Source organism: Rhyacophila brunnea, unplaced genomic scaffold, assembly GCF_057557595.1.
Source record: "Rhyacophila brunnea isolate RB1 unplaced genomic scaffold, BYU_Rbru_1.0 scaffold_134, whole genome shotgun sequence".
NCBI lineage: Eukaryota > Metazoa > Arthropoda > Insecta > Trichoptera > Rhyacophilidae > Rhyacophila > Rhyacophila brunnea.
Window position 1 is genome coordinate 256,375 of NW_028232790.1, and position 27,445 is coordinate 283,819.

General features: G+C 33.9%; 1 protein-coding gene across 1 annotated transcript in view; it reads left to right on the forward strand.

The window, feature by feature from the left end:
• Nucleotides 1-26,345, forward strand: part of LOC147076037 (cell cycle checkpoint protein RAD1-like) — a 57,684-nt gene extending 31,339 nt beyond the window's left edge. The window contains exon 5 of the mRNA XM_085941741.1: nucleotides 26,290-26,345. The gene's annotated coding sequence lies outside the window, so the exon portion shown is untranslated. The remainder of the gene's footprint in view (nucleotides 1-26,289) is intronic.
• The last annotated feature ends 1,100 nt before the right edge of the window (nucleotides 26,346-27,445 follow it).

Sequence of the window (27,445 nt, forward strand, 5' to 3'; positions counted from 1 at the left end):
CCTAATTAATAGATATATTTTGTTTCCAACCAGTGAGCTGAATTTTTTAATGGAAAGACATTTCTTTTAAGATTAAGCCCCTTTTTTCAATATGAATACTACGAAATTTATGCCGTTGATTATGTTTTGATTTGCGAGATTTGCGTCCTGTATGTCTTCAATGGAGGTCTTTCTGCCATCATTCAGGCTGATGAACACGTAACGCTATTCAGGCGCGCACAGAGGGGTTTGTTTTTGGGTCCGGACCCTACCCTGGAAACGAAAAATACAAATTATTTAGGTAAATGAAATATTTCTTCTTCTTCTTCAGGATCTCATGACTGAGGATCGTGACGCGGGTGAATAGGACAGCCACTTCAGCCAAAGTCAATGATAAATCGTGCATACTTTTATGTTACTTCAAAATGTTTCCAGATGAAAAAAATATATAACATACATTGCATACAAAATTTCTGAGATAAAATAAAGTTCTGTTTAATCTCAGGCCGACTTCTTTTGCAGAAGCAAGCGCGACTTCTCTTTTGATGTCCAGTCTCGTGAATTTCAATTTTATAAAATGGATCTGCGGATTTTCCCTCAAAGATATTGTGTGCTTAGAATCCACGTTGCGGGTCTGTCAAAGTTTCCGAATATATCCGCATGAGAAATAATATGTGTTGTATATTTTTTAATATTACGTGGAAAGAGTATAGGAAAAGATATCAATTATAAGGACTGACTGGCGTTGTGCAGAAAGCAACCAATTGAAACTTTATCGCGAAATTAATAGCGTTATAATTTTTCATTTTATAATTAAACTATTGTGTTTGTTCTTGAATCTCGATTCTTTTCTTAACCTTTTGGACAAACACACTACACATCTCTTCATTGCTTTAGCTTTATCCTCTTTTGTAGGTAATTTACTCATAAAGTGCTCTCTGTGAGACGTGATGGCAATTCCGACTTCCTTTTCCTCAGTGCGGAATTGGAGGGCACATCAGGTTTGTGTTCATGTATAAGTTGTTGAATTACTTTCAACTGAAACTGTGCTAGCGGCACCCGTTTTCCTGTTTTCTGATATGGGCATATAATAAAGAAAGGTGGAAAACCTTTTTTCGTACACCTCATCGTTTTTGCAATGAGTGTCTACTTGACAGAGCCATGTCAAAAATTATTCAAATATCGGTGTCAAACAATATCGGAGTGAAAAAAGATATACAGCTAAAGATATACATAAAAAAGATATAAGCAATAAGTTGACAAAAGTTTTATCGCAATCGGATGAACGGTATGGCAGCGCATAAAATACGAATAAACAAACAAACAAATATTGATTTTTATAATATAGATTTACTGAAACGTAAACTTTATATATTTATGATTGTGTTTGTAGATTTTGCAAATGTTAAAATTACAAAACGTACTTGCTTTTCCAATAAGCTCAGCGATATTATATATTGTTATTGCCTTCCCTGGGGCGTGTCTCTCGCGATTAAGGCGCGTGGCATAGGAATCCTTCGGGCCGTGACGGCTGATTTTTGCCTATCCGAAGTTGCATTGGACAGATATGATGTTTGATATTCAATTCTCTGCAACACTTTCAATCTGTGCTCCAGAAAGTCAACCAATTCCACGTAGGAGGGGACCCGACGAGTCATCTCAAAGGACTTTGTAGTGTCCGGATCTAGTTTTGCCAATGCGAGGTGTAGGTTTATAAAATCATCCAGTAGTCGTACAATTTAAAAATTTTCAATGGTAATTGGGAGCAAAAGTTTTTCCTCGACTTTTGTACATGACTGGTGCCTGAAAATATGTACGAATGTTGAATGTACTGATACCGGCCATTCTCTGTCGAAGAGAATGGTGAAGGCCGTATTACTAGCCAGAAGCGGGGTGGAATTGAGAGAAACGCACGTTGTCGATGCTGGCAGGAGTTTATTATATCGTTATGCAGGGTATTGTCGTTGGCAGGGTTGGAAGGTTAACCTTTTCCACTCTGATCATTTTTTTTCAAAACGTATTAGCTACTCTGATCTAAATTCGGAACTTTCTTGTAGAAGTTTAAAGTAGAAAACTTGTGATGTTTATATTCAATAATAACTTAATACTGATACAGCGAGTGAAAATGTCAATAAATTTGTCTGTAGTACCTGAATATACAAGAAAAACTCATTTTTCTAAATTTGATATTAAAAAAAAAACTTCATTACATATTGGACACCGTGTTTGACGATTCGTATGACCATTACTGATGCAATGGGTTTTTGGTACGATTCGCAAAAAAAAAATGCTTTATTGGACTTAAATTTACTAAAAGTAATACGTATGCTTTAAATATGTTGTATAGTCATCTATTAATTACCAATATATTATGTTCATAGTTCAGAACACAGGTAATATAACCGTAAATGGTACTTAAATTCTTGGAGCAGTTTCTTTTTATTTATCCTGTGACTCATTGCAAATTTTTTCGCATGCAAACTATTTATTGGCTGTAATATTCAAAATGACGTCTGGTATTGATTTGTTTATAGGCTACTTACGTAAAAGGGGCGTATCTTTGGGTAGAAAGTATAAACAAGCTATTCCACTAGTTTTGATCACTGTACACGGTGTTTAACACATAACATTTACAATGCACTTAATTAATGATATTTATTTTGGGTAGAAAGTATAAACAAGCTATTCCACTAGTTTTGATCACTATACACGGTGTTTAACACATAAAATTTACAATGCACTTAATTAATGATATTTATTTTAAATGTTGTTATAACAATGAAAATAGTTTACGATTTAAACTTTAAACCAATGTAACTTTGCACTAATCAGAATATTTTTTTAAAGTATGGTATTTTTCAAAGCATTCGCCCACATGAAGTGCCGGTTTGTTATCGCAAGTTTTACAATAATACATTGTTCGTTTTCTTTGATTTTCTTTCCTATTAGAACCGCAAACAACGCAATCCCTATATTTTTTCTGTATATCAGGCATAATGACATGTAGATTGATGTGATTTAACCGCTGTTCTGGATCTATTGAATGTCTTCCTCTTCTTGTTTTTAATCCTTCTCTATGATTTCCGACCAGCTGATTAATTAGCTTATCTACAAACTGAAGATGACTCAATGGTTTTTCATTGTTTTTGTTCTTATTTTCTTTGTATAAAATATATGAATTGACCACCGAAACTTCTAAACCCCAAAAAAAGAGCTTTCGCCACCATTTTAATGTCTTCCTTAGGAAGCAGTATGTTGAAGTATAGTGATCTGCTCTATCTACACCTCCCATATATTTAGTATAATCAATAACCACTTCTGGTTTAACAATCTCTTCTTCTATTCCACCTCTTTTGATTCGGTTTACTAGGCGTGTTTCGTTAGAATGCCAATTGCTTAACATTGTCACAACTCTTTTATCTCTCCACGCAAGAACCATTGTGTCATCACTTCCATATGATAATACTTCACTTTGTTTTAATTTTGGTTTTTTTATGGCTGTCGGCAAATTTTTCCTATTCGTCATTATCGTCCCTGTTAAATGTGTTTTCAACTTTAATAGTTCATCTGAAAGCGGTAGGCTGGTATAAAACCGATCGGTATACATGTGATAGCCTTCTGCTTCCGGAATAGTTTCCAATAGATTTGTATACAATTGTAAAACTATTCTGGATGTAAATTGAAGATCAGGTCTAATTAGTTTCTCCGTTGTAAGTGACCCGTAATATGGAATAAAAGAATAAATATAACCACAACTCGAATCAGCCAATACGTATAAACGAATACCCCATTTAGTCGGCTTATTTGGGTTATACGTCATGAAACAAATTTTCCCTTTAAAATTCACGACAGATTCATCAACAACTATTTCTCTTCCCGGAAAGAAGTGTTCACGGAATCTCTCATCCAAATGTTTCATATACATATCCACTTTGTTAATTCTGTTTTGAAGACTTCCATCCTCGCGGTTGATTCCCTGGTTGTCATGTAAATGTAACATCCAATATATCTGAAGAAACCGCTCTCTCTTAAAAATAGATCGAAAAAATGGCGAATACGCTGTAAATGCCGTGGAGAAATAATCTTGTAGCGAAGGATGCGGTCGAATTCCCATATTTATAATAACACCTAAAAAGGCTTTAAATTCTTCATCGCCCACATTTTCCCACGAATTCCACATCGAATTATTACCTGGGTTAATTCTTTTAATTTTGGAAGTTGCATATTTATTTGTTTCTTCAACAATTTTACTTATTATGGAATTTGTAAAAAATAACTGAAAATAGTCTATGGGCTCCAAACAATTTGTTGGTATATTCGGCCCAACTATTCTATTTCCGATAGAAAAGTTGATTTTTTTAGGTGAAATGATAGTAGACAATGAGTACCATGTATTCGTTGAGTTACATGGTGTGGTAGGATTAACGGGTGTTGGGTTGGTGGTATCTGGATTGATGGGTGTCGAAGGTCTTATATCTTCTTCATCACTATCATCGCTGAGATATGCACTTCTCCTTCTTTTGGGCGGGATGATATCGCTTTCACTATCTGTATCATTATGATAATTAACGGCCCTCCCGATCAAACTCTCTTCTTCACTTTCTTCGCTGGACGATCCATTATCGCTGGTTCCGATAATGACACTTCCACTATCCGCGTCTCTATGACTATTTTCGCCATTTCCTGAATTTCGATTATATACACGTTCAACGTCATCAAAATCAATATTATCAAAAGTATACAAATCTTCGTCGTCACTTGTATCGAAATAATCACCATCGTTATTTTTGGTGTTTTCCATGGTGATTGTTATTTAATTATTTTCTTAATCACGTTATTTACTGTAGATATTTATGATTATTATTAATAGGTACTGTTATGGAACGGCGAGATGAACTTCATTAAACACGAATTTATATTAATTAAACTGGATTTATTAGAATGTAATAATAATTACAATAGATTATATTCTGTTGGACAATTATTTCTTAACCGTTCTAGACGCACGTATTTACGATCATGGTCGAGACAATACTGAAGTTGAAAGTTTTAAGAAGTAAGAAAGTACCTACTAAGATTATAAATAATCATAATTCGACGGCCCCAGGAAAAACCGGTGTAAGTCTAAAATCACAAATGTTCAGGAGAGCGAAAAAACTAAAATATTTACGCTATTAAATTCATCATATAAAATGAGTGAGTTTTTTCTTATCTTATTTAAGTAAATCAGATAGACCATTTTATGGTCTATATTCCTATCAAAATTTAATGTTGATTAATTAATAAACAGCTGATATAATGTCAAAAAATCGTTTTTATTTGGAATAATATTACGCGCTTGGTGTTTTGACTTGATTCAACATGCTTTTGCGCGGACGAAATAGATTACAGACTCCGCGTAACAGACTCATACTGTGAGATTGAACCGTGTTTTACGTCGTGTTTTTTTTACTCTATACGATTTTATTTAGTACAACTATATTTATAATGCTCTTTTACGGAAGAACCATCATTGCGCAATGTTTAACTCAAAATAATACAGCGTGTCTATAAAGTTTTAACAAAGAGTATGAGGATATATTGACATATATATTTTTTTATACGGAGTTTTTATAATTTAAAAGTATTTAAGTATGATTTTTTTAATTTTTTTGTAAATTATTATTGATATTTTTATAAATAATGAGAATATGTACATTACGAAACAATAAACATTCAGAAAAAATGTTAATAATGGAATAATAAAGAAGTTTTATAAGAAATTAGTACATAACATTGGTAACTATTAGATTTAAAAAATAGCTAAAAGAAATGTTCTTTTATTCTTTACAACACAATTTTTATTAAAACTGTTCAAAAAACATAACGTCAATCGCCATGTAAATCACTAAGACAATTTTAATTTAATAATAGTAATTGACTTAATAAAAAAAAGAAGAAGATTAACAAAATAACTAATGCTATGTATACCTAACAATTATTAATGAAAGAGAGATTTAATACTTTCGTTCTACCGCAGTCAACTGTTCATCATCAGAAATCTTTATAAAAAAATTATAATCAATATAATTATTAGGTTTGTATTACAAGCCCATTCGATAATTATGATTCGGTACCTATCTCAAATGATATTCATACAGTATCTGTATAAACAAGAGAAATTCCTTTGTCAGTACCTACCTTCTATTTTTTTAAGAGTATCTTTATTTGTGCATCTAATTTTATAATACCTTTCTATAATTAAACAAGTAGGGACACTTACTTATTAGATTATAAAATTTCATATAAATTATGACCATATTAATTATCGTTTGTATTTTTAATCTCTATCGTTAAAATGAATGTTATTGCCAATTATAATTAAATATAGATTGATTATATTCTATTGTCAACATAAATCATGAAACTTCAGTAAGTATATTTCTTAATTGAGCTCAGTTACGTTAATTAATATGAGGTTTTATGATTTTTATTATTTATTTAAAAGGTTGAAATAAATGTGTACTAACGCTCTCAAATTTAAATAATCAAATTTATTTTGTTGGTGTGGATTTGCATTTTTTTTATAAACTGAAAAAAAATTAAATAATTTGCATTCAAGTAGTATGCTATTGAAATGTTCTATTGTTATTTAATTGATTGCGTAGAGTTTTAATATATATTTTCTCAAAGAAACAGTTTACTATATCAGTTGTCCATTCATACCTATTTATTTTGATAGTTTTACAAAATGTATAATTCAGACCGTTTTAAATTGGATGAAATAATAATTAGGTAGTTACTATTTAAAGTGGTTTTCATAATTTATAAAAATCATAGTCAATAGGTGAATAGGAGGTAAGTATATGCATTTAAGTACCTACTTACCATTACAGACTTTTCAAATCCAATTGATATTTTAATTAAAATCTACGAGATACCGTGTACGATATCACCATTTGACATGATTTATTTGAGTTTTTCACAAACTATAGATACATAATATTTATGTACTTATCTATAATATTAAAACTCAAATAAGCCATGTAAAATTGTGATGAAGATATTATAGAAATGTTATTGTTAGTTAAAAGCAACACTGTATATTTATTTTGAACAAATTTAACTAACATCGAAAATTATGTCACCACTCACCAATGCTAAGATTATAATAATATATATCTTTAATTAGTAGGTAATATTAAAAATTCTCAATCACCAGCGATGGGTTTGTTTACAGAATACCTACACATCATTTTGTTTACTTTACTTCATCCTTTTTCCAAAATATATCTACTTAGATAACCATAAAATGCTTTAGCAATTATTGACCATTAAAATTTTATTTTTACTTTCAAATTGTATTGTCAACAATGGATAACTACACTTCTTCAAAAATCCCAGCTGCTTAATCTCTTTCGGCGAACGGCATGTAATAAAATAATATAATCCTTTGGGTAATTTCTATCTTTGAGGAATATTCAAAATACAAAATTATGCATAATATACATAATGTGTACCCTTTTATATTTTTAAAAATACTAAGAACTGACGCACGTGTTAATAATATTTAGACAAAGTTCGATTAGACACTGTTGAAATTATTGTTTGTAATAAATAACAATAACAATATCTAAAAATATGAATATACTTACAAGGCGAAAAAATTAGTCCCATAATACAAACAAATATGGTCACTGTAAGTGGGAAAAGCATTAAAAGTCCGCCCCTTATAGGATATTACGACAGACTGTCTCAAAAATATTTGACAATGAAAATATTTAATCAGGTGAATAGATACATCAATTTTTCCATGAATTTATTCAACCCAACGGTTGATACTAATGTAAAGTTGATGGTTTATCCTGCATGTTATAATGTTTAACTACATTTGTTGACAATAATATTTTGTAGAATTCGCTTGCGCTTTTGATAAATCAGGGAGTAAATGTATACCTGCTCTGGGCCAGACCCCCTGGCCACGTGAGCTCCCTACTAGAATCGTTCGGGCCAGACTGTCTGGCCAAGAGAGTGCTAAGAGTTAAACATTACCGTAGCACGAGTATAGGCGCGTTTGTGGTCTATGCGATTTGCTTATCGTTTGTGCGCTACAGTCGGCCTGTAATCATTTTTTTTGTAGATGGATTGGATGTTTCTTGGCATTTATGCTGCGATGTACGATGGAGATTATACGATGTAGATTATACGATGTATTACGATGATAATCCTTGTGCTAATCTAGTATATGTTTGTTATACTATTTTTCTGCCTCGATTTGCTATCTGGATATGCCTAGTTGATATTTTTGCCTAAGATTGATGGTTGGGTCGCATTCAGGCCCGGAGGAGGTGACAGGAGGTTTTAAATGGTTAATTATTAACTTTACATCATAACATCAATCGTTATTTCTGAATACTGTATCATGCTATCTTGGTTTTCATCAGTTGTGGGTTGTCGGCTGCCATCCGTATTGGGACACTCAGTGACACATCGCTGGGTAGAAATCTACAACGTCATAAGATCAATATTATATACCTATATGTATAGAAGAAATATGATCTAGAGTATTATAAATCCTTGGCACACTTGGACTCTTGAATCGCCCTTGTAGAATTTTTTTTTTTTAATGTAGATGACTACATTAAATATTTGGCTATTCCCCATCTTCAATAATTTTTAGATGATGAGTGATGGCAAGCATTAAAATAATCATTCTCGATAACTTTACTATCAGTCTGACATTCAAAGCTGGACGTCAATGGATATTGACAAGATTTTCTTTTGAATTTTCCATTTGGTTTCAATGTCGGGGTTGTTTGGGGTCAACTGTTTGAATCTCTAAAGTCACTCCTTTAGATGTTCTGTGAGGCCTAGCTACCTAAATTTTCCAGACTTACACATGTCAATTTCCAACTGCTTAGATAGCTATTCCATTTTTGTGTTCAATTTAGGTTTTTTCTTTGCGAGAGATTAGACCTTCTCTTTACAATCAATTGAATCTCCCTGTCTTCCACGAAGAAGGCTGTAAGAGGTACATGATTTCAGTGATGCTCTGAATCATCATGAAAACTGGTGATGTCTATTATAATAATACCGACTATAATATTATGAAATATGACACTGATTATAGTATAAGCTATATTTTCTCATGAGTATTTTCAGAATAATGTATATTCAATAATTAGAATAGTACATTCTCGAATTTTGTGAATTATTCATTGAATAAAAGAAATAGTTTACGTATGACTTTACATCTACTGGCTACCCTAAGCGATACAAAGTTTATTTTATTGTGAATATAAACACATGTTGAAGAATGTATTATTTTCTATATTTATGTACGTCTGGATACATTAAAATTTGTCACGTAAACGAAACGCACATTCTAATTGATTTGAAGACATTTCTTGGCTTTTATCATCTGATTTTGAAGTCATAAATGAAATCCCACTTCAAATTCTCGGTCGACGACGACTGGCTTAACATTACTATTTATTGATCCATCATGTGACATTCATTCTTACCGGTTTATCAAAATGTCGCATGAAGACCAGCTGGCGCTTTTCAGGAAGGCATGCAACACTCCCACAAATAATAATTATTCTGAAAGATTTTTTTTATTAGCAGCTCGGAAAAGCTGAAAAAGGTTCAGCTGGCGCTTCTCAGAAATTCTCGATGTGCTATCTGGGTATGCCTAGTTGATATTTTTGCCCGAAATTCGGGATCCTGGGATTGGAATCCCTAGTCACGACTCAATCATTGTCAAGCACGCGTAACTCGCATATTTTGAATATTTCTGACGTAAATCTTTCTATAGTATTTTTGTATGCTGCCTTTTGTAGCTGCCTATAAAAATGCCGTAAAATAAATCGATCATTCGCTCTTGTTGACAGACTAACACCGTCGTTTGATTATTTATAGATACTCTTATATGTGTTGGAATTAAGGGTTTGCAATACCGGAATCCCGCGATTTAACATTGCTAAAAACTCCGGGATTTTTTTATAGATTAGCTTTGATGTAATTTTTCATAAGCTCTATTTAAACTATGAAAATGTTTATGAAAATAACTAAGGCTTTCACTCAATACTGGCATTCGATGTAGTGTGGCTTTTAAGTTATAAAACATTATACACATCATTATTTTAATTATTTACGGGAATTTATGTGTTGGTAAATGAAATATTATTTTTCTGTGAATATTGCTAAATTAGTTAAATAATAAAAAAAAACATTTCCCTAAAAATAAAGGTTATAGGTATAGTTTTTTTGAAAATTTCATCGACAATTTAAAACTCCTTTGCCATATTATTATATCAAGGGTTTTTTTTTAGTTTTTATGTTGTTGAAATAGGGTTTATAAAATATGATTTTATTTATTGTTGGTACATTAGTTTTCTTATTATGTATATGAATCTTCAATATATAACTCGTCAGTCATTTTAACAGATATTTAGTTAAAATTGATAATTTATATACAAATAACATTTTTTTATTTAATTCAAATAATATAGAAAATATCACCTTCGGCATAACTATGGGGCGATACATTGGCTTAAAGAATATCTTACCACAGGCATGTTGATTATTAATCGTGATCGCGGTTTTTCAGGATATTGACAAAATACGGGTACCAAAATAATATAAAGTATATTTTTCATGTGAAACATGGACCCTAAGTAAAATATAGACCTAAAAACTTAGAGTAGCACAGCGTAGTATGGAGAGGTGCATGTCGAGCATAACGCAAAAGGACAAAAAGCGGTTTGCGATGTAATAGAGTTCGCGAAAACCATCAAATGGAAATGGGCTGGACACATAGCTCGAAAAAGGGACGATCCCAGGACAAATCTAGTCATTCACTGGTACCCGAGAGGTACAAAACGTCCGCAAGGTCTTGAAACCGCTGGATTGACGAAATGGTTAAGTTCTACGAAAGTACGTGGCAAATTTCAAACAGAAATTATTAATTTATATTTATAAGAGTATTTTTTTCTGCACTTGGTGGTATTAATAACTATAAATCAGCGAAAAATGCACTTAGTGGATTTTAGTCGTAAGCCGACGATATATGCACGTGTAAACGGGGTATAATGTTGCATTTTAGGAGGGGAGGGTTGAAACAAAAAGAATCTTGGGTGTACAATGTTTTTTTATTTATTATAAAACAATTTATAACGGGACATAATTTTATGTTACATTCATCATTGCTATGTTATTGACGACCATTCTTTATATATATATACATACATAGTGAAATATATAGATAAATTCGCCTCATTACAATTTCCATAATTTGCCACTATTTCTGACTATCCCACGGAGTACCTAATATTTTTTTCTATAATTATACAATGCTAATACGTTTGATAATTATCATAAAAATTATAACTGTTCACACTTATGGATGACTTTCTTGAGGTTTCATCGCTGTTGTCGAAGAATAGCTGAATGTTAGAGCCAGTGGTCAGAACGCCCACCTATTCTATTATCCTCATGAAGGTGTACCTTAAAAATATACCAATCAATAACGTCTGTATCCATTTACAATGCCCAAAAAAAATCTAGAACTATAATATGTAAGGAAGGCGGCTCTCGTGGTGCAGTAGGTAAGGCGCTGGCCTTCCACCCGGGAGTTCTGGGTTCGATTCCCGGTCATGACAAAAACATTTATGTGTTTTTCTCAAAGCCAGGGTGTTTGGTGATTGTTCAAAATTACTAACAACCACCTTGTACGAAAAAGCAAGGACATGGTTATTAATAATTCTAAAAAAAAATAAATATGGTAACGGAAGAATTTTATTAAGTTACTTTCACGATTTGATTTGTGCTCGAGTATCAGGCAATGGTCGATTGTTGAAAAAATTTATTTTTCGTATAAATCGATGTTTTTTAGATTGAAAAAAAAAAACATTTAAATTATATTTAATTGACAAAAGAGACATGCTAGTTCCAAAAACACTTATTAAACAACATTAAATCGATAATTTTGTTTCAAGAAATTACTTGAAACAATAAATGTATCTTGATAGTAAAACCCTTGTTTTTAGTCGTTTTTTTAAGGGTATCAGGCAATGGTCGATTGTTAAAAAAAATTATTTTTCATATAAATCGATGTTTTTTAGATTGAAAAAAAAAAACATTTAAATTATATTTAATTGACAAAAGAGACATGCTAGTTCCAAAAACACTTATTAAACAACATTGCACTGGATGACAATGGATTTTCTTTTGAATTTTCCATTTGGTTTCTGTAACGTTTATTTAAATAGAACTGAAAGTTCTATTTAATAATGTTCTAGTAATAAACCATTAACTAAATGGCTATCTGATACTTACGTATATTGCAGCTAAAAGAGGATTACTGACTTTACCTTTATCGGACTTATAATTCTGGCTCTTCAGACCACCTCCACTTCTATGGTATCCTGACCGATGCCAGACCTAGATGTAGCTTCAGCTTCCCATTCTAAAAGGAGTCTATCCTTCTTGAACTGGTACTTTTGAGATTGCCGCTGCTTCCTCCCACAGCTCAAAGCAAGCCGATTGTTAATGCAACTTCTTCTCAGCGCTCGAGAACCTAATTCTCAGCGCTCCTTCTTCCGCGTCTGAGGTATGCCATTTCGGGTTCCCTCATGTTGACGTCTAAATCGCTTCTGGAGTGACCAACGTACGATGTCGTGACGTGAGCTTCTCCAAGCTCATCTTGTTTACTATCTGAATCTGAAAATAGATGGTTTACTAGACCATCGGATGCTTATCGTGGCGATTAAGCGGTGACGATAAGTGTGGTACTCTGAAAGACATATGCACAAGTGATGCAGTTTGAAGGGGAACCGCGCGAAGCGGGCCCGGACCTCTCTCTGACAAGGAATTTATTATACAAGAAAATACCATTCACTGCCACGTTGGCTTATTGAATTACCATTAAAATAATAAACTTCTGATTGGGCGCGCAGAAGTTTACATGTATCATGAATCTATAACCTATAAACTTCGATCAGCGTTGTCTAGACGTGGTGTTGATAAAAAAACAGAGCTCTATCTTCATCAGTACTCTATCCTTGTGTGTGTTGTGTGCTTATAATCTAGTTTATATTCTACTCCACTCTGGTTCCCACCAGACCACATCAGACAATCTGAGAGTTGCTCATGTCCCTTTGAGGCATATGCCCCCCTGTCGCTGCTTAAAACTATCGTGATCTTACACTAGTGCGTCAAGGTCACAGATGTCTCAGGGCAACATGAAGCTGTAGGGAATTTACTCAGCGATTAGCCAGATCCACCACATCACAGCTCATCTCCAAATTTGCATCTGCCTCTAATGTTAAATTTTGTGACGTGTTGAGTCACACATCTTGATGACCGGTCTTTATGCCGAGTCGTTGTTTCCGAAAATTATTAATTCTAAATGCTTCCAGCTTATCGTCGTTGAAACTAGAAAATTGTGTAACTCCAAAAACACTACTTTACAGGAGAGACAAAAAACATTATGGTTTCCTATACAAATGTATGGTTTTGGAGTGAAATCATCCATGATTTAACAATGATACAATTTTTCTGGAATTACAAAATTTGCAAGAAGGATAGATATTATCAACGGCCACTAGATGGCATTCAAAGTCAATTTTCGATTAAAACGGAGTTACACAATTTTCTAGTTTCAACGACGTTATGCGGAATAAGTAACCACAAGCGTTCATATGTATTAGACAATATGAATTACTAAGCTAGTAAGAGTTGGTTCTTGAGGTCCCCACTTGAGTTTGTTTGGTAGCGCACCCTTAAAACTTGATAGAATGGACTTTTCCAGTACCTTCCTACCAACAGTCAGATCACAGCGCCAGGACACACTGCTTTTCCCAGCTGGATTGACCCTCTCCCAATTACACGACTCACAACACAGAGTCCGGTGTGTAATTAGAGAATTGACCAAACAAACAGAGCAAGTGAGATTAGACCTCGCAGTTGTTTTTCTCACAGCTGCCAAGCTCTTATACTAAATGCTTTAATTAAGCTATATTTACAAGTTTACAACATCTTAGTGTCCTTCATATCGATTTCATCTGTATCGTGAGATCGGGTGTACATCTCTGGTACAGATCTAGTTGCGTGTTCGCAACATCAAGGTTACATTGTTGGAAGAGACACACTCTTTCTACGGAGTTGTGTCGTAAATTCCATATGCATGACTTACATGCAAGCTCTACGTTTACAATATTTGGGAAACATTACAAAGAGGTCAACTTAACTTTCATCTGGTATTCACAGCACAGGCTGTGACGCAGCACGTCTCAGACCAGCAGGAGTTCAAGCGTATTTCATGGCCGCAATGCCACTCATTATTTGCTGTCTATCCCCTGTGGATCTCTACGTTACTGCTAGCACACAAAATCATCGTCCAGATGTAACATTTTGTAGAATACAGCAATTCTGAAATTGATAACAAACTTATGTATGCAAAACAAACAACATTTCTTACATTAGTTAGGCTTATTTTGTTACGTAGAAACGCAACTATAGTAATTCTTAACAATAATATGAGAATTCATATTTTTTTTTATAAAAATAAAATCTTATACATTTTCATCGTGCATACCGCACAATAATTTTCACATAGTGAGTACAGTTTTTCTATGGTATTCCCATCAGGTATGAATGTCCTTGAACAGACATGTTTGTGCTCTTTCCATATTGAAAGAGTTTACATTTTGGTTATAAATTACTAGCAAGTATGATCATATTGTGATTCAAGTATACTTGTTAAGACATAAATATGTATTTTAACCATAGTTTGTGTGGCACAGACTGCTACATTACTTTTGTAAGTACCATGACCAGGTGATGATGGTACGTTCGCAGTTGCATTTTAACTACATTGTTAAATGCTAAATTATACTAAATTTAAATTATATTGTTAAATACTAGGGGGACGGCACATGTTACCCTATGTAATAATAACTAAATCCCGGTAAGGTAGATCCTTCATCGATACGATGCAGAACGCCATATTGCGGGTGTCTCTCAGTGAAACATAATGAATGCCGTGTACCTTGGAGGGGTACATAACTTTGTAAGTTGCAAGACAACCATTCGTGTCATTCATTCACTGATGTTCCAAGAGACGAGACAGCTTTGGTGCTATCATGTTTACTTTGTGCGAAGGGTGGCTTACGCGCTATCGCTGTAAAACATGAAAGTTTGAACACTTATTTAACTATACTTATTATCGAAATGACAATCATATATATATCACAAATTTATGCTGTTGATTATGTTTTGATTTGCGAGATTTGCGTCCTGTATGTCTTCAATGGAGGTCTTTCTGCCATCATTCAGGCTGATGAATACGTAACGCTATTCAGTCGCGCACAGAGGGGTTTGTTTTTGGGTCCGGACCCTACCCCGGAAACGAAAAATACAAATTATTTAGGTAAACGAAATATTTCTTCTTCTTCTTCATGATCTCATGACTGAGGATCGTGACGCGGGTGAATAGGACAGCCACTTCAGCCAAAGTCAATGAAACATCGTGCATACTTTTATGTTACTTAAAAATGTTTCCAGATGAAAAAAATATATAACATACATTGCATACAAAATTTCTGTGATAAAATAAAGTTCTGTTTAATCTCAGGCGGACTTCTTTTGCAGAAGCAAGCGCGATCATCTCTTTTGATGTCCAGTTCGTGAATTTCAATTTTATAAAATGGCTCTGCGGATTGTCCCTCAAAGATATTGTGTGCCTAGAATCCATGTTGCGGGTCTGTCAAAGTTTCCGAATATGTCCGGACAAGAAATAATATGTGTTCTATATTTTGCAATATTACGTAGAAAGAGTATAGGAAAAGATATAAATTATAAGAACTGACTGGCGTTGTGCAGAAAGCAACCAACTGAAACGTTATCGCGAAATTAATAGCGTTATAATTTTTCATTTTCACAAAAAAAATGAAAAACACAAATTTGCAAAAATAATAAATTGAATAGGTAGTTAAAAATATCAAACATATGTTATTTTAATTCATACGGTTATACATACTTATTTATTAATGTCGACTTCAAGCCGACGGTACAAATTTTAAATGAATAGTTTTCAGGTTGATCAGAAAGAATATGTATATTATATTATGTAGTGAATTTGCCATTGAAACTTTGAGATAAGGCATGACGAGCCCTGCGTTGAAACAACTCAGTCGCGTGATGATTCGCGCTATATTTTGTGAGGACCAAATGCCGGTTACCTGGTGTATGACTGTGAGATGTCCATATCTGACCACTGCTCGAGGTTGTAGCTTTATAGCATAATTCGCATTGATACGTGCTTCTTTTTTGATTAGTTTTTGAACTATAATACCCACATGGGCGGCTATGTGTGATAATATCATTGATTTCTTCAGGGCTAGATTGCGGTTTGTGTTCTAGTATTGGGGTCGGAGGCTGATGTGGTTCTGTTGCCAGTGTGGGCAGCGTTCTGTCAGCGGCTGTAAATGCCATCCTCGTGTGTTTGGGGTGCTTCAGGCATCCTCTATAGTTGGCCGGATCTGTCCTGTTTTTTTTTGTGCTGTCCGGTCCTGCGCATCGGACGCAACTTGGACTAATGTGGCAGCAGCTAGCCGAGTGTCCATCCCCTAGACGGCGGTGGCACTGTCCCCGGCATGTCCGGCGGCTTAGCTGTTTCACTTCTATTTTAAATTGGAATATGGATACTGATATTATTTTGATATACCGAATTTCCACTGAAAATGTCCTGTATTACATTACTAGATCACCGGTAGTGCCACTGCGATTACTATTATAAATGCACGTTCGACTAACGAAATTGTATCTTATATGCTTGGTATTTCTTCAATAGCTAATATAATATACATTATAGATGTCAGATCTTCAGTTGTTTCGTATGTGTAGATCCAACATCTATTATTTGTATGTAGAAGGTTGCGTCGCGCGTGTGATGATATGTTCAGGGCACAATTGAAATAAGACGCAGCATTGACATTGTTTGTTGTATATTCTGGTAAAAACATTTTGGATTGTACACGGCATTACGAATAAAGATACATTGATATTGAAAGTTGATTACGTAGGATTTTACATTATGAATTTTGATTGAGTTTGGATTTTCACGGAGTCACGAGTGAATATCTGACTGTACTGTTTAATGCCTAAAATGCGACTAACTTATTGGCTCTTATTTCTGCTTAGTATTATTGTCTGTGCTACACGAATGACCACAGACAATAATACGTCGGTTGTGGAGTTGGGTAAACCTCTACAGGAGTCTCCCTGCTTTTTTAAAAAGTTGTGGGTGAGATGACATTTTGTAAATTTGTGAGTTAGTGAGTTTGGACTTACCTAGAATCATCTAAACGCGGAGCTGTGCAGTCTAAATTGTGAGTACATATTGTGCATGTACTGAAGGTGGATTGCACGGTCTTTGTTTGCTTTGTTCTACATGTTGATGATGATGCTTGATATGCTACTATATTTGCTGAGGTCAATACCTAGTTTGAATAGTGAAAGATTGTTTTGACGTTTGATTGTAAACAATAATGTCGATTGTTATGACAGTTGAAAGAATTTGGTTTGTTGTTATAAAATGTGGTCATTAGTTAAATGCAAGATTATTGTTACCTTTAATTCGACTGATTGCCTGCGCTGGCGAAGTGATGTAGGTTGAGTCTAATTGAGTAATTTGCTGCGCTCGGTTTCAAAAACATGAATTTGTAATGCGATTTGGTGTGTACCTACATGCGTTGATAGAATGATAATTATTATTACGAATATAAAATTTAATTTTGAAATATTTTTGCATTCTGCGAATAACAATTATTACGTATTCTAGGAAGGATGTTTGCGATAATGATATGGTTGGTAAATGCAAAATATGATATGTGATGGAAATGAGTGAATCAAGCCATAACGTGTATATTCAAGCACTTTGTTTTAGGCCACACTGTTATATTAATAACAATTTTGAGGTCAGCCAATGAGGTAGCTTGACTGCACATATCTGTTCTAGACTGTTCCAAGTCATTCCAGATTTCTTTCCATCACTTACATACTTGTACATAAATGGGCCAAAACATTCCATACAATATAACGCTACTTGGCATAATTCGCATTGATACATGCTTCTTTTTTTATGAGTTTTTGAACTACAATACCCACATGGGCGGCTAGTAGTTTTCTTTGGGAAATGGTGTCTTTAAGTTGTGCATAATGTCTTTGATTTCTTCAGGACTGGATTGCGGTTTGTGTTCTGGTTTTGTGGTATTGGGGTCGGAGGCTGATCTGGTTCTGTTGCCAGTGTGGGCAGCGTTCTGTCAGCATCTGTGAATGCCATCCTCGTGTGTTCGGGATGCTTCAGGCATCCTCTATAATTGGCCGGATCTGTCCCATTTTCTTTTGTGCAGTCTGGTCCTGCACATCGTACGCAACTTGGACTGGCGTGGCGACAGCTAGCCGAGTGTCCATCGCCTTGACAGCGGTGACACTGTCCCCGGCATGTCCGGTGGCTTAGCGGTTCCAATTTTATTTTAAATTGGAATATGGATGCTGATATTTTTTTCATAGAACGAATTTCCACTGAAAATGTCCCGTATTACATTAATAGATCGAGTATTCGAGCATATTCTAACGAAAATGGTACCGCATGAAGTCAAGCGATGCATCACTTTCATCACGGTTATGATAATTATTATTGGATGTATCGGTGCGCGGGCAAGCTTAACTAATATTGATATTTTCTTATATACATAAATTTATGTGTATAATAATATTACATTTTTCTCAATTTGCTTGGGGGTGCTGCAGTTCCGCAGTGCATACGGACGAGCCGCCACTGGTTAAATCACTATTCCGACCATATTTTGAACGAAAATTGCGACTAGCTGCCAAACCTTCATTATTTTTAAAATATTGCTCAACAATGAAAACGCGTTGTTCTTTTGTGTAGCGCTCCATTTTTAATAACCCTGAACTGTCAGCTGTCACGCTGTCTTTTTTTCGTTGTCAACACTTGGTGCAAAATTGTGCAAAATTCAAATCTTACGTGAATTGATGGTCATCCTTTATATTTTGTCTATGTATAAATTTTTTTACATACATTATAATAATATGTTGTTCAAACATGTACATTTCTATTTTTGCCAACATAATGTACGTCATATATGGCTCCATGATTGTCATTACTACACTGCCTGACATATCTATATATTATTATGTTATATTGTGTTATATATTCTGTCTTGTTTGTCCAGTATAATTTTATTATTAACCTGCAGTTGCCATGAGCGAGTTAAATTGCAAAGTTTGTATAGCGAGGTAACTCACATTTTCTTTTCAATGTTATGTCTATTTTCTCTCTTCCTCTCTCTACATGTAATTCTCAGATCAATATTTTATCATTTTAGTGTGAAAATATCAATTTATTTTATTCAAAGCATAGCTGACCTACACTCACCTAATAAAATTGACAGGGCAGTGAAAAGGTTGTGAGTTGTGTAACCTATTACAATATTCATTCATTCATTGTCATATCATAAAATAATATTATGTATGTATATTGCTAATTGAAGAATTATTGTACCACCTTCAAATAAATAAAATGCCATGTTATTGTTACAAAATGTCTTCTCATTTATATATCGACCCTTAATCGGCAGAACAACTTAAGCGACAATTCATAAATTTTAGAGGAGAAGGTTTTTTCTTAATTATTTCCGTAATTAGTTCTAAAAATGAATTCTGTTAATGTGGTTACTAATAATTGGTTACTGCCAATACGGAAATTATAAAATAATTGCATTAATGCTTTTAGTTTTCGAGATAGTGGCGGTAACGCTGTTTTGCTTATGTCTGACGCGATATTTTTTCCAGGCATGTCGCTTACGCTATTTGGCGTAGTTGTTTTTATTTATAAATTTCATGCTAATTATCATGCCAGGGCATTAATAATTAAGTATTAAAATAAATAACATAAGTACCCATTTATTTTACGAAAGGGGACGTTGTTAAATAAATTAAAAATACTTTTTAAATTAATATTTTTGCTTGTAGATACTTAACCATATAGGTAAAATAAAAATAAATGATTGGGACCTACTAATTATGATAAAATAAAATTGTAATCTTACAAAAAAATTATTGTCCCTTATTTTTTAAGCAGTAATCGCTGTATTATCCTCATTCGCATCTTCCTGATCGGATTCCGGTAAAGTATCTTCCACTGATAATCTATGTGGCAGTTTCATAAACTCATCCGTCATCTCTGAGGGATATTACATTTATCACGGATACTTTTAAGATCGTTATACTCGATCTCCGATATTGGTGATTTAGCACTATACAGCAAGGGTGGCTGGCGTTTAAAGCATCACAGCATTTGATCGGGATCTGATGACATTTTCTAGGTCTAACGGTTTAGTCCTACTGTCACCAGAGTAGGTACAATATTTGGTAAGTTTTTTTAAATTAAGTATGCCTTTTGTAATTCACCAAATTTAATTTTGAACTTTGAAGCAATGCAAGAAGCAGCGAGAGATTTCCAGTCACGGAATTCTGCATATGAAATGATGACCTAGCGTTGGAAATGATGGTGGGTCATTCTGATAGTGCCCAAACTACTCTGATTATAAATGACTCAATTCTCGCATGAATGGAATCGACCAGCATCGTAGTACGACCAGTGGGTCTATTCTATACTTTATCGACCGCTAAAGTGATAGATATTATCAAACTTAGGGTAGGTTTGTATAAAAGTATTAGTACTTATTGCAACAATTACAACCAACGTATTACGTAAGTAAGAGAGGTGCTGTTTAAATGTAGCGCTTATTGCAACAATTACAACCAACGTATTGTAATTGTTACAATAAGTGCTAATTCTATGATACAAACCTACTCTAAGTTTGATAATATTTATCACTTTATCACTTTAGCGGTCGATAAATACAGAATAGACCCACTGGTAATAGAAAATGTATTTCTATCAATTCAATGAAAGTTGAATTTTTCATAATATAAGATAGCATAGCCAGTGTTGCCCGGTTCTTATTCGGACCAATCACAGTATAATAAATCCTTGATTTTTTCCCGCTTTGTCAGTCCTATCCAAAGATTTGTGCATTATTTCGGAGATCTCATTACTGCCACGTTTACCATCAGTTTCACCCCATAAAAAGCAGTATCCATTATTTTTTCCACTTTCATAGATACTTTCATTATAGTATGCGTATTTTCGACTACGGAGTTTTTTGCACCTTCTCGAAGTCAAAACTTGCGCACAAAACATCATTGTGATTTTTGCTTTTGGCCAGATCATTAAAGAACATCTCCTTGCATTTATCCTTTATGGTAAGGGGACATTTCTAAGTATCCATTTCAATTAGCCGAAGTCTCTTGTCACCAGAAATATTTGTTATTTTCTCGCAAAAAGAACACTATTATCTTTTTTGGTAGATGAAAACCCAAGTTGAACTTACTGTCTATTAAATACGTTTCTGAAAACATTCTGAATCACGACATTAGTGGATTCATTCAAAGAATCCAAATTTTCAGTATAAATTTTATATATATTTTCAACATTTCAAAAATCTACAGGAAGATACTATTATTCGTAGATTATTCCGACAGTAGTGAGATGAAACGGCGGGTAATTATTGTTTAATAAACTCTATTAGCAGGTTTATTTTATCTCAGCCAGTTTTACTGGACGGCGCGAGCTTTGCTCCCAAATCGGTTTTCGCACAACTCACTACCAGACGGACCACCGAATAAACCGTACCGTAGCTTACACTATCAAATAACGTCGGTTACGTTGTTTTGCTCTACTTTATAATGCGGTACAAGTTAAAACGCTAAAAGGCACAGACCCTAAAAAAATGTCATGCGAATGAGATCGGGCTCTAATATTTTTGTCACTTACGCGCTAGGTGATATTGAACGGTTCTCAGTTTAAAACGCAATTTACCAAAAAGTGTCGCTTACGTTGTTCTGCCGATTAAGGGTCGATATTATTATTTTCTTTTTACTTTGTGTATTCTTGAAGATATCATTAAAACTCCTCTGACTAATTCCGTACCCTAAGGGTTTGTTTGCACAGACTCAGTGCTAATCATTAGTACTCGAGACTTAGGGAAGCTTGGTATGACTTGACTGGTGTAGTCACTGGCACCCTTCTGCTCTTTCGCGCGGACTTTAGCGGGCCGATGTTAGCACGCTGGCATTAGCGCTCCGGAATAAGCACGCAATACAACCCCAACTTCAGCACGCGGGACGTTAACGCGCCGACAGTAGCGCGCAAAATAATATTATTTTGTATTGTTGAGTACCTAACCTAACCTAATCGCTAATAATATTGAAATTTAAATTTGTATTTATATGTATGTGTGTTTTAAACAGTTTATACTTATGTATGTTTTATTTTAATATCAATTTTTCGTATGTTTTTTTAATTTGTATTTTTTAATTTTAATTTATTTTGCGCGGCGATGTTTGGGTGTTCTAAATGCTGGAGGTTTGTAATTTTCAGCTGTGATATTGAGGGCTGTGGCCTGGGCCAGTTGAGTGAAGACTGAATGTTGCAACTTTTATTATGATTTCATTTTTCATTTCTGTCTCAAGCGTACATGCGCATAGTCATTCAATACAACCTAGTAAACAGCACGTTTTGTAAACATAACCAATATTATGTCATAATAAATATATATATAAACAAATGCGTTCACATGTATGTTTTCTTTCACCTTACCCCTTATAATGTTTTCTCCCTTTCTCACTCTATTTATACACACAACTACACATTTACATATTATCTTTTCTCTCACGCCATACAGATAGATTCAAGGCAAATTTATACTAACGATAAATTCAATTACATAAACCAAAGATGTTGAAAAAACTTTCTATAGAGATGGAGCCTAAATGAATGAAATTTAACCACCACTGGACGGCTGATTAAGTTAAGCTACAAGTGACTTTGCATTGCAGGTTAATTTGTGGAGAACTTCACACCACTCCTATGACATTTATTTGGCAATTTGCAGAATGTGTGAAAAGACAATTCGTTACAATGATTAGATAAGCATCTAATAATATTACACTTTGGCATTACGATGTAATTGAAAAATCCATTAAAATTTCTATAAAACTGTTTATTACTGCAGTTAAGTAATCTCACTGAACATAAAAAAATGGCAGCCTTTGCATGTGTCTGAAAATCGGAATGTCAATTGAGCGATTTTAATATTTGTGAAGTTTACCTACTTAACTAAATGTCAAAACAGATATACTCGTATTATCCTATAAGACTCCTGTTAAATTTATAGTCCAAATTATTGGGATCGGACTAAGAATTCCAAACATAATTTTTACTTAGATGAATATTGACATGATAATTTGTAATTAACCCATTGATACAATTGGAGTCAATTTGGCGCCTCTTGTCCATAATAAAAATAATATTTTTAGTTTGTTTTCTTAAAACTCTACATGAAAAGGATCATGAAATGAAATGTGTTAATACTTGTATAAGTTTTAAAAAGATATTGAAATAGAACACAATAAAAAAGTTGTAACAGTTTTAGTAAACTTTTTTCAAATTTACTAATAAAAATTATCCGACTGTTGGTCCACTATTTTCTCTCTTTTCGTCTGTATTCAATGGGTTAAAAGAAACGAATAGCAAACCGCATTTAAATTCTTAGGAACCTGTATTTTGCTTGGGGTCAAATAATTTTACAACTTGCTGTAGTCGGAATTTTTTAACTACAGTGCGAAATCTTTACAGTGATAGGCGGCGGTTTGGTGAACTACATCCCCTCCTCTCGTTTTTCAGTACTTTCAATACTTATAAATCGAAAACCATAGACAAGATACAACACGAGCGCCGCCGCCAGGTCTCACGTTAAAGTGCCGAGGTCAATGTTGATGGATGAGCCATAATGCACCAGCACCTATGCCACGTACGCTCCACGAAAATAACTAGGATGCCGTCTGAACTGAGAGAATCTTACACTGTTTAACACTGTCATGAGACTTGTAGTTCTATAGCACACCGGTGCACCGTGAGACATTGTTAGGTGTGCCGCGGTGCATTGCTTGCAAAAAAAAAAAAACAAATAATTTTGTATATTATACGATAATTACTTAATAGCCAAATTTATGTACATGGCTGGTAATATATTTTAGCATCTGCATGAACTTAATAAAACAATGCAAAGTCAGAATGAAAATAATAGATTGACGTGCTCTGATAAATTAGAAGGAGTTGAAACAAGGATCTCTACAAATGTACCAAAGGACCTGCCAGACCACCATTGAAAACAAGCAATTAATTTTGGATCCGTCTCAAACACAATTAACTTTGCTGCAAAAGAAATTTCATCATTACATTCATTCAATCAATACGACTGGATTCGAAATCCTTTCACAACCTATGCCGAAAGTTCTTTAGAAGCGCTTTCTTTATAAATTTGAGAGGAATTAGTTGAATTGAGAAACGATGGGACTTTAAAACTAAACTTTGCCGATGTTGTATTGGCTATTTTCTGGATTTCAGTTAATAAAGAATATTCTTGGATTTCTGACGCCGCTATTGCAGTTCAGCTCCCATATCTACGATATATATATATGTGTGCTTTTCAACAATATGAGTTTTTCAACTCAAGTTATAATTAAAAATAATAAGCAGTCTTTCTTGAAGTGTCTTAACCAAGAACTTCGCGTTGCTCTTTCAAATATCAAGTCAAAAAATATATAAAACTTTTACCTTCATTGTAAGATGCTCAGGTATCACATTATTTTGTTATTATATTGATAACACAAATACATGGAAATGTACATTTAGTTCTTCTCGTGTATATTTAATTATATATCAACTAAAAAAATATAAATTAATGCAATTTTGGTGCATGGCCCCCACAGGGTGGGCGACTGACAGGGCTCTAGCCTGGGGGACCAGGCTTAGGGGACGGGACAGCGTGGCAGGTCAATCAGATAAGTAAGATAAACACAAATTACAAATTTGCTCACATACTAAAAAAGTCAACTGCAGCCCTATTTTACTACGCTGGTATTAATAATTTAAAACATGCGATTGTAGGATACAATAATTATTTATTATGATTGTGTCAATATTCGACAAATAAACCATAATTCAAGTGGATGTATTAATGAATACAAGCATTCTCTAACATACATTCAATACCATTAATTTTACCTCAAACACCATTTTAAAAATTCTATTTTAGAGTATCACACTGTCTTTAACCTTAGCAATAGGTAGGGGGGGGGGGGCAAATATCCTGGCCTGGGGTCCATATGTTTTGGTGTATAAATTGTTTTACATGTGGTGTGTCACGGAATTCTGGGAAGACCTGTGGTGTGTCGTGGGTGAGAAAAGGTTGAGAGGCACTGATTTAACATATCGGTACAAGTCATACAAGTACCTATCTTTTCTTGGTTGGGATTTGGGCAAATCAAACATTATTAAATGTTATAAGAATGCCACTTTTTCTTCTATTATAAAACACTATATAATAAAACTCGATGATAGGATTGATCAGATACAATAAGTAACATATTATTATAGTACATTTAATACCAAGTAGCTATATGCATTTAGGTTACGTATACAATACATGTAAGATTGGAATAAAATATTAAATTATCTGCAACTGTATAATAATATTATATATACGTATATATATTATATATACATATATATATTATATTTAACTATACGGCCTAAACTTTTATATAGCGAGTTTTATATAAGTACTGTGATTTTTAGTTATTCTCGTTCTACTTCTTTCTATGCCTTACCATTATCAGACGTTTTCTCGGTATGTCGCTGATTCTTGAGCCGAGAGTATGACGTTCATCGTATACCAGAGCGTCGCTTACTTACCTTCACTTGAAAGGTCGGTGGTTCGAACCCACCCGAGCGCGTTATTTTTTCATGTGAAAAACATATCTAAAATTATTCCATAAATAAACAATACACTATTTTAGATATTTTATAGATATACTTAATAATATTTTTTATCGTCAATTATTATTTAGTCTAAGCTGATCTTGATGAATTATATCATTAACATATTAATAATAAAATGTCAAAATGTTATTTTGCATATTACAAAAGCGGCCACCCACCCAAGTACGCAATGTCGCTTAACTTCGGTGATCGGACGAGAACCGTCAGCCACTTGGCTGGTAAAATTCTGCATTAATTGCATTGAATTTTGTGCACAGCATTTTATTTTAATGCCTGTGTCACGGCGAGCGGTAAAACATATACATGTTAAAAAGGTTTTATTTTGATTTCAGCATATCCTCAGAGTAGAATCGTCAATGGAACTCTGTCTGATGATCATGAATTCCCATTTATGGTGAGTACCTACTAAAGATCGCAAGCCTGCATCGGTTTTTAATGCCGAGTTCATGTAGAATATTAAATATTCACTGGTTATTTTCTACATGCACTCAGTTGTAATGAAAATGTTTTGCATTCAAAACACGTTCTGTACATACCAAAGAGGGCGGACAGTTTTCAATCTCTTTGCAATACACAGTCTTGAATAAAAATAATAAAATCAGAAAGACTGATATTTACCTACTTTTACACCTGTATGAATATTCAGACGAATATTAAAATATATACTTATTGAGAGGAATTGTTGGGTGAGTCAATCATTCCTTAATTGTAACTGAATAGTTATTCAAAATTTTCTAATTTAAATCATATTTTACTAAAATGAAAATGTGTCAAGTAAATTAAACAATCCACATTTAACATGATCATCAGTTGAACGTCTATCATTTAACCAGTGGTTCTTAACCTTTTCGAAGTCACGGTGCACTTGTCTTTTGATCATAAGAAAAAAATGCGGTGCACCAAAATCAAACGGTCATAAAACAAAGAAAATATGCGAACATAACTGTTATTACAAAACAGTCAAAGAAAAAAAATATTAAAGAAAAGATATATAAATACATGGAAAAACTGTAACTAAAATTACCCGTAACAAAATGGAATTTATTTGATCTGAAAATCAATTAATGTGATACCTGAGCTTGTCTGATTTTGCAGATTTCAGAAATATGAGGTCGATATTTGTCATAGCTACCCTCAATAATTCTTCGTCTATATTCGCAAGTCTTTGTCATTTATTAGTTTTTATATTAATTATTGTTAAGAAACCGAGCTCCGGTTAGGCTAAACTGGGCAGGCCATGGCCACGGATACCAAAGAAGATCCTCGAAGGAAAGCCAGGGGGGAAAAGGCCAAGCTACGCACGCGATGGGGTGATTACATTACAGAAGATGCTAACCAGCTGCTAAAAATCAGGAACTGGAAAAGACGTGCGCAGGACCGTTCTGGGTGGAGGAGCCAGGGCTCGACTTGAGCTGTAGCGCCATCGAAGAAGAAGAAACTCTATGGCGTAATATTATAAATGAACATAACATATTAATAATAAAAAAA